We start from the raw sequence: 9,778 nt of genomic DNA, 5'->3' as shown, positions 1-9,778 counted from the left end.
ACTGTATTCTCTATCAGTAGGGTTAAAACGGAAGAAATCGAGACTCAGAAATGAAAAAATAATAGAGGATGAAACAGAGAGACTGCTATTTGAAAGACAATGAATTATAATCTTTCTTTTCTCCTGTGTAGTTTTGCTAATCAGATGTTAGTGACACTCCATCTTTAACATAGTGTTTATACTTATAAACTACAGTCATGTGCCACAAAATGATGTTTCAGTCAATGACAGACAACGTAAGACGGTCCTACACAACCTAGGTTACTGTAAGTACATTCCATAATGTTCACACAATGAGGAAGTCACCTAAGGATGCAGTTCTCAGAAAGTATCCCCATCATGAAAGGGAATATGGCTATACCTGACATTAATGATGAGGACTATCAATAAACTTCCATACAATAAAAATTTCATAAACTTTTCTTCATACCTTGTGATCCTTGGTTAAGGGCGTTTTTTCCTCAGGGCCAAGGCTTTATATATTTATTTTTAAAATCTCAAAACCTTCATTGTTTATTTGAAATGGAAGTTAATCTAGGATTCTGAATGGAAAATCTACCAGAGGCACAAGAGCTATTTTACTTTCCTTAATCTGAGTAAATATGGTTTACCTTTCACTAGCTTTGTTGTAAGCTAGAGAAGAGTTACAAAGCTGTTTAAATATTGTAATAGTCCTTGAGAAATGCCTTATCATTACTGATTTGTCTAAACTAATTTAAATTAAACCACTGAAGCAATTTTCTAAAACATAGCCTAAAGCAAACTTCTGTGGAATCATCCCCTGGATTCTTCCTATCTTGGCAAGAGTAGGGCCTGGGTTCCAGCATATTCTTTCTACCTACTAAGCAAACACTGATTTGATATGTATTGAAAAGAAAAGGAAGGCCTCATTATTCCTCAAAAAACTAAAAATGGACTTGCTGTTTGACCCAGCAATTCCACTGCAGGAATTATACTCTAAGAAACCTGAAATACCAATTCAGAAGAACCTATGCACCCCAATGTTCATAGCAATACAATTTACAATAGCCAAGTGCTAGAAGCAACTTAAGTGCTCATGAGTAAATGAGTGGATTAAAAAAACTTTGGTGCATGTACACGATGGGATACTATGCAGCAGAAAGAAGGAGCTCCTACCATTTCAACAGCAGACAGCATGGATAGAACTGGAGAGCATTATGCTAAGTGAAATAATCCAGGTGGTCAAAAACAAATATCATATGATCTCACCTATAAGTGGAACCTAATTAAAAAAACAAACAAGCAAGCATGCAAAATAGAACCAGATACAGGGAAATAAAGAACAAACTTACAGTGACCCGAGGGGAAGGGGGAGGGGACAATGGGGAAAAAAAGGGGAAGGGACAAAGAACATGCATAAAGTACAAATGGACAAAGAGAATGGGGTGGGGTTGGGGGAGGAATGTGGGAGGGGACAGGGTGGGGGAGAGTAACTGGGGGAAAATGAGGACAACTGGAATTGAACAATAGCTAATAAAAAAAGAAAAGAAAAGAAAAGGAGAAAGCCTCATTAGTATTTGCCACTGAAATCTGGATCACCCAGTTGTGTCTGACAACCCTGGATGGTTTCTTCCTAGCTTTCTTTGATACACAAAATGCTGGAAGTAACAGATACTATAATGCTACAAACTAGAAGACTGAAAATCAAGAGAAAATAGCCAACTACCATCATCATTCAGGTAATCAGAGTAAAAGCAAGTTTCATTTTGTCAAATTTCAAATTTCTACCTTGACAAGCAAACTTCTCTTCCTCCGTTGATTTGATATGTGGCAAGGTTGAAATAGTTTGGGCTATTATTACTATTATTTTGTTATGTTGCATTATTCAAGTGGGTGTTTGCAATCATATATCTTTGATTTTTTTTCCGAATTGCATACAGATGCCACTGTCATCAACTTCAGTTCTTTTTCTTGGCCTTGGGCAGTCATGCAAGCAGCAGGATTTAAAGGGAAGACAAGCTTCTTTTCCTCCTCTGCTGGATTATTCAGCTACTGCAGGTTTAGGTCCAAATATAGCCCCAGGCTCAGTCTATATCCCCACTATTGTCTTGGTGACAGCCAGAAAGTGCCTTCTTGAGCTCATGGGAACAGCTGTGAGGGCAGGAGGCTGGGAAACAGACCCTGGAGAATGTGGGCAAAGGATTGTAGGGTTTCTTTTCAAAACCTTACTTCTTTTCAGAGCTCTGAGGGTAAGGCCCTACATCTCTCTGAAGCAGCACAACCCCTGAATATAGGCCATGGAGAATGACCTCCCCGGGAGGAAAGTAGCTGGGTCCTATCTTCCTAGAACTTGATGATGTCTATCCTTTGTAGCTTAACTGATTGAGGAGATAGAGAAAAAGGGAAACTGGCTGATTGTATTTATCTTCTTATATTATCCCATGGTCCCAAGTGATTTGAAAATGTAGTTTAATTAAGGTGCACATATAAGGTATATAGTTCTTTGGTGGCTAGAAATCACTGAAATTTCCTCATTAGCAAGGCCCTCACAGCACACTTACAAATGTTCTGTGGCTCCTTCATGGTGTGGTTCTCAACCCTAAATATATGGGAACTTAATTAAGAAAATATCAATGTGTGGATCCCACCCCAAAGATCCTGCTTTAATGGGTTGGAGATGGATCCAAAACATCAGTATTTTTAAAACAGTTTAAATGCAGCTGGGAGTTGGAGTGTCCTCTTAGGGCCTAGGAATGACATCAAACTACCATGTCTGCTATCATTTTGGGGAAATGGAGGATGATGAAGTTCTTCAGCATTTCCCCCAAGAACTTCTATAGAACCTGAGACCTAAGGAATGTTAATAAGTATTCTGAGGGAAAATAAGTTTCTGTGATCCAGTTTTGAAAACATGGGACTAAGTATTCCTTCCATTCAAAAGGTGCTGGGAGCCTTTGACATGCTAATGTGCACTGGCATACTTCAAGGGGAGTGTAACAGTCGGGGTTTCTTGTTCCAAGAAATACTTGATCGTGACACACTTTTAAGGCTCATCTCACAGGAGTAGTGCTCTATGAAACACGCTGTGGAGACATGTGTTTGGGACTGCCCTGAGTCTCTGCCAGATTGGGAGATGTGTTGTCCCTCATCCCCCAAAGGTCATGTTCCTCCTGCTCTTCTCAGCCACTAACTCTGAGTTCCCAAAATGGAATTGGTCTGGGGGTTCCATTTTACTTCAATCCAGCTCATTAGAAAAAGAGGTTAAGGATCCAATCACTGCCAACACACTAGGAGAGACCAAAGTCAACCACATCCAAGTCAAGTTTTTGAAGGTAAAGGCATTTTTTTGATATTTGTATCCTGTTTTTTTTTTTTTCACATTGGGGAAAGAGCTTTTGGGGTTACATAATCCATTTCCTTATATTTCTCCCCCTTAGACCATTCATATTTTCTGTAGTATAGGGGAATTGCAACACTAATGTTAGAACTCCCATGTTTTTTGCTAAAAAAAACATTTAACTCCCATGTTTTTTGCTAAAAAAACATTTAACAGTTATTTAAATGTTAACTTTTTAAAATAAATGAGTGGTTAAAACATAAGGAGAAGAAAGGAGATCATATGGAAATATAGCACGAATAAAAATGTAAAGTGCAGCAGTAAATCGGCAATGGGGGAAACATCGCTGGGCTACAGGAGCTTTAGAGATCATCCAGCTTGAATGCATTGATTTACAGAAGAACATGCAGAGGCTGGACTAGCACAGTGACTGCTCTAAATCCACACTTCCAGCTGGTGACCGGGGAAGACTGAGCTAGGCCCCCTGACATCTGTCCTGAGTGTGTCCCAGAGTCTTGTGCCTTCTCCCTTTGACTGGCCCCCAATCCATAGCTCAAAAACCAGAAATTATTTAAATAAAGATTTACCAAAGTTCTTCCCCAAGGTATGCATTCCCCAAAATCAATTATTTGCATGTAATTATTGCAGGCCATGTTTGCAACTTGTTATTAGAAACAGTTGTGCCCTGAAGGGTATGGCTCAGTGGGTTGGGCATTGTCCTAAAAACAGAAAGGTCACTGGTTCAGTTCCCAGTCAGGGCACATGCCTGGGTTTCAGGCCCCTTCCCCAGTTGGGGGCATGCAAAAGGCAACCAGCCAGGTCAATGTGTTACCATCAATGTTTCTCTTCCTCTCCTTCTTTTTCCCTTCCTCTCTGTCCAAAAATAAATAAATAAAAATTTCAAAACTAAACCATTACCTCTGGTTTCTTTTATTTGAGTTACTAACCTCCTACATGCTGAACCTAAAAATCCATAAAAATGTCATCAAATGATCTATGTATGTATCTCCTGCAGCATTTGCTATTGTGAAGTACAATGACTACTGGCAACTGATTTAATTCTTTAACTTCCTACTACCGTCAAGTGAATGCAAGTGATTTAATGTAGATTCATACTAGAAGTGCATTATGGTTCCATTTGTCTGTTAAGGAAGTGAAAACTGCAGCCTGTTTTATTTTTAGTCAATATTGTTGCTAGTGAGTTTTACTTCAAGGGAAGCTCTTTTCTTGTCTGTAAATACAGACTATCCTTGCTTAATTAACTGATGAATAAGACCTGATGAGTATATTTTCTTTTTTTTATACCTGAAAATGGCACTCTTGGAGTTTAAGTTTAAAGTTTGATTTCAACCCTACATAAAGGATCTGAAGGTTGAAAAATACAGGATTCTTTTTTTCTTTAGGCTTAGGATCTCCAATATTCTTAAAGAAAATGAGCTTATATGTCCCCTTGAACAGGGCAGAACATCCTGAAGGAGGCTTAATCATTTTATTTCTCAAATGCTAAGCTTAGCACTGGCTGGTGTGGCTCAGTGGATTGAGTGCCAGCCTGAGAACCAGTGTCCTGGTTCGATTCCCAGTCAGAGCACATGCCTGGGTTGCAGGCCAGATCCCCAGTAAGGGGTGCATGACAGGCAACCACACATTGATGTTTCTCTTCCTCTCTTTCTTCCTCCTTCCCCCCTCTCTAAAAATAATAAAAAAAAAAAGATCTTTTTAAAAAGCCTAAGTTTAGTTGTGTAATTTATTCCATGATGTTTTCTGTGGGGATTAGAGATTTAATTAAAATTTCTTTATTTCTCTTCTGGCACTGAAAAATACTTTTGCAAGGTTGAGAAATTCATCCACTCTGGATTACCTTCCCTGTCACCTTCCCCTCCAAAGTTGGTGGGGGGGAGAGTACGCATACTGTACACTTTCTGGGAAAGACCAAACATGCTCAGGTTCAAGTAAAAAGAAAGATCTCTTCAGCATGTTGCCAAGCACACAGCACTCAGATGACGCTAGTTGAGTTGACTGGAATGCATGACATATGTGAAACACTAAAGGAAATAGGTATGAATGGGCCAGGAAGAGAAACTCAGAGAGACATGAGAGCTGTCCTTAGAAATTGGGAGGAAAACAGGATTGAACTGACTGTAAAGCCTCCAAGGAGGGGGACGTTAGGGAGATGGATGTTGCCTCATTGAAAAAAAAGCATTTCTAATAGAGCTGTCAGACATAGTAGGGATACCCTGGCAAGAGCCATCTATCATTGGAAGTTTTCAAGCCTGGAATGGGTGACAACTTGACAGGGTTGCTGAACAGAAGATTCAAATATTGAAGAACAGTGGGAAATGTAAAGGGGCTTTCAACAGTGAGAATCAATGAAAAAAATTAATCACAAGTGAACAGTTATCTGGGAATGCCTGTACATTTCTTATTTTCAAAGCATTATGGGTGTAGTAGGAGGATCTATTTGTAAGGTGTGATATCAGCATACTTTTTGACTCAAATAGGAGAATTAAGCACATTGATCATTTCACTTCTGCAGCCCATCGCCTTGGGGAATGAATTAGTGGAGGTTTCATCTAAGACCTAACACAGATATCACCATAATCTACATTTATTAACATATATTTATTGGGCATATACTATGTGCTAAGTAGTGTGGATAAAATAAATGGAAGCCTTTCCTGGTTGCTCTAAGTAATTGCCTGAACTCTGATTAATTTTCTATTATAAAATCTGTCTCATTTAAGTCTTTGAATGTAATTATCTTCTACATTAGTATTTCCTAAAGAATGGGGCAATCCTTGCACCACCTCACTTTAGCACATTAAAATATTAGAAACAATAAAATTTCAGGCTCCCAAGGAATTATGGAGAAAGAAAATTTTCTCATTTTTCTATTAGGCTGTTCTCTCTGAACTGAGTATTAAAGATAGTCTAACTTCCTCCAGTTATTCATGTTAACAGATGCCTGACTTCACTCATTGTGATTCTGAGAATATAAGAGGCAAAGAAATAAAAAGTTAAGATGTCCCTAGATCTCAAAGAGAAGAATTCCTAACATTTCAGAAAATTGGGGCTCTGGGTTTCTACCTCAGCTGAATCTGTTCTGCCCGCGGAACCCCAGGCCTACTTACAATCACCAATCCTGGGAATTGCATCTGCAGAGTCTCCCACAGATTTCAGTCAATTGTCTTCCCCCTTCCAGTAGGAGCTGTGGTGTCTGCTGTGTTCTCTACAGCAAGACACTTTTTGTGTGGTACTCAGTAAATTATAAATTGTGAATAAAGCTGCCTCCTGTCATTTTCACCAAAATAGCAGCTTTCCCAGCTGTGAATTGAGAGGAGGGCCACTGCATGCACGGTGTTCCAGAGCTCTCTGATATGTCAGCTACCACAGAAAATAGGAATAGTTATCTGTGCTTTCCAAGACCAGAGCATTCCAGAGCTTTACCTGGATGTTTACAACCTGCTGAAAGTAAGTCATAGTTGTTAAGGTGCAAGATCAGCCACCCTACGAGGTATAATTCAAGTGCTCCGCATTGGGAAGGAGATTTTGACTAAGCAAAATAGTGCCAGAAGATGATGTTACTATTTAGAGTATCCTCTATGCCCATCCAATTATGCTCTCCTTCTTTCTCAGCCAGCACTCAGCAAAAACTGGAAAATCACACTCTGTTATTGGATTGTTTTCAAAGTTAGATGTGATATGATTCCTTTCTAACTAATTTTTCTCTTGAGCTCGTGCTTCTATCAGAATAAAAGTTACCACTCTCAGTAGGAAATTATGAAAGGGGCATGCCCTATGCTAGCATTGTTACCCAGATTATTAGCAGAATAAGTGATGTAGAATCTAATACATTAACATACAAAACTTTCCATAATTCTGTGTCACTTTAAAAATGATTTAGAGTTGTTTTTCTTTCCATAAAAAGGGCTAATAGCCTGGGAATATCCTAGGACCATGGTTCTTAAAGCTGCCTACGTATCAGAATCAACTTCAGATCTGCAACTAATAGGTGCCTGAATGCAGTTGTAGAATGGTTGAGTCAGATCTTTACAAGGGTACTCCAGGTCTTAAGATTTTTAAAAAGCTCCAAGAGAGAGTCCACTGTGAAGCCAGGTTTAAGGGCTACACTTACAAAGTGAGGAGTCTCTTTCAGGGTCAGACAACAAGCTGAATTTTATAGTTCTATTAAAACAATCTATTGAGGCGACTTTTAATAAATGCACAATAAAAACAAAAATGCACACTTTTAAATTCAGTCTACATTAGACTTCATTCTGGATTTTAACTGGAAATGTTTAAACCATGTTTAAACCTTTTGTTTAAAAGGATATACAGTAGTCCCTTGAATAACATCAGGTCCTTGAATAACACTATTTCATTATAGCATTGATGAGATGCCTAACGAACTTAACTCTTGCTTGTACCAATTAGCCTATGGCAAAATGGGTTTCATTATCCACTGTTTCACTTAAAGTTGCAGAACCTATTGGTGACATTCAGATCTTAATGTAATTTAAGACATGCAAAAGAATGAAATTGAACACATCTTATACCGTATATGAAAATTAACTCAAAAGGATCAAAGACCTAAATGTAAGACTTGAAACTATAACACTCTTACAGGAAAACAGTAGGCCAAAAGCTCATGACATTGGATTTGGCAAGAATTTCCTGAATATGACACAGAAAAGACAGGCAACAAAAGTAAAAATAGGCAAATCAAACTATATCAAAAACAACTGTGCATCAAAAAACAAAATCAAAGCCCTGGCTGGCATAGCTCAGTAGATTGAGCGCGGGCTGCGAACCAAAGTGTTGCAGGTTCGATTCCCAGTCAGGGTACATACCTGGGTTGCAGGCCATGACCCCCAGCAACCGCACATTGATGTTTCTCTCTCTCTCTCTCTTTCTCCCTCCCTTCCCTCTCTAGAAATGAATAAATAAAATCTTTTAAAAAAATCAACAGAATAAAAAGGCAAACTACAAACAGGAGAAAATATTTACAAATCACATGTCTAATATGGGGTTAATATCCAGGATACATAAAGAACTAAAAACAATAAAAAGCAAATAAGCAGATTAAAACTGGGCAAAGGATATTCACAGACATTTCTCCAGAGATGACACAGAAATGGCCAAAAAGCACACAAAAAGATGCTTAACATCACTAATCACTAGGGAAATGCAAATCAAAAACATAATGGAATATCTCTTCCAACCAATTAGGACAGCTACTACTAAAATAAAAAACAAGTAAGTAACAAGTGATGGCTAGGATATGGAGGAATTAAATAAAATCCTGGGCAGTGTTAGTGGGAACATAAAATGGTACAGCCACTATGGAAAACAGTATGGCAGATTCTCAGATAGAGTTGCAATATGACATATCATTCTACTTATGGATATATATCCAAAAGAATTGAAAGTAGAATCTTGAAGAGATGTTTTCACATCCGTGTTCATAGCAGCACTATGCACCATAGCCAAGAGGTGGAAGCAAACCAAGTGTCCATTGATGGATGTATGGATAAGCAAAATGTCACATACATATCAATGGAATATTATGCAGTTTTAGAAGAAAGAAAATTTATTTAACATTTACAACACAGATGAACCCTGAGGACATTATACTAAGTGAAATAAACCAATGACAAAAGAAAAAAAAAACAAGTACTGTATGATTCTACTTAATATGAGACATTTAAAAAGTACCCATGTTCATTGAGACAGAAAGTAAAATGGTCACTGCCAGGGGCTGAGAGAATTGAGGAATGGGAAGCTGTTATTTAATGGTTTTAGTTTACATGGTACATTTTATATTATGCATTCTTTTTACCATAATTTTAAAAAGACATAATTTAGGAAATTTGCTATAAAGTGAGTTTGGTTAAGTGATGTCTATCATCATACTGCCTCCCATTGCAAAATCAAAAGATTTCATCTACATAAATAATCTGGAATGTGGTTAAAAATAAATGAAAACTCTGGCAAACATTAAAAAAGAGTATAATAAGTGGGGTTCATAACTTTCTGATAACAAAATGCTCAACATACAAATAACAGCAAAATTTCATAGATCACACTTTTATAAGTAGATTCACCATGTAGTGTTAAATGCTTTAAGTTATGGTTATGTGTTTCATTTTTTAAAAGATTTTATTTATTTACTTTAAAAAGGAGGGGGAAGGAGAGAGAAAGAGAGGGAGAGAAACATCAGTGTGTGGTTGCCTGTCGTGCACCCACTACTGGGGGCCTGGCCTGCAACCCAGGCATGTGTCTGGACTGGGAATTGAACCAGTGACCCTTTGGTTCACAGGCTGGCACTCAATCTATTGAGCCACACCAGCCAGGGCTGGTTATGTGTTTCAAAGGTTGTGATTGAGAATCTGCAGCCACAGATTATCTTGAGAGTTTTACACCTAAAACATAATCTCTCTCTCTCTTTTTTTTAAACTGAGAATTGGAGGAACAATTTACCAC

The 9,778-nt window shown here is 38.1% G+C and overlaps 1 protein-coding gene across 2 annotated transcripts in view; it reads right to left on the bottom strand.

Moving 5' to 3' along the window:
• Positions 1-9,778, bottom strand: part of TFAP2D (transcription factor AP-2 delta) — a 59,633-nt gene that overhangs the window by 9,904 nt on the left and 39,951 nt on the right. The window lies entirely within an intron of this gene.

This window comes from Phyllostomus discolor, chromosome 4 (genome assembly GCF_004126475.2).
Source record: "Phyllostomus discolor isolate MPI-MPIP mPhyDis1 chromosome 4, mPhyDis1.pri.v3, whole genome shotgun sequence".
Lineage (NCBI taxonomy): Eukaryota > Metazoa > Chordata > Mammalia > Chiroptera > Phyllostomidae > Phyllostomus > Phyllostomus discolor.
Note: the sequence above shows the minus strand (reverse complement) of the source record. Positions and strands in the feature narration are given on the sequence as shown.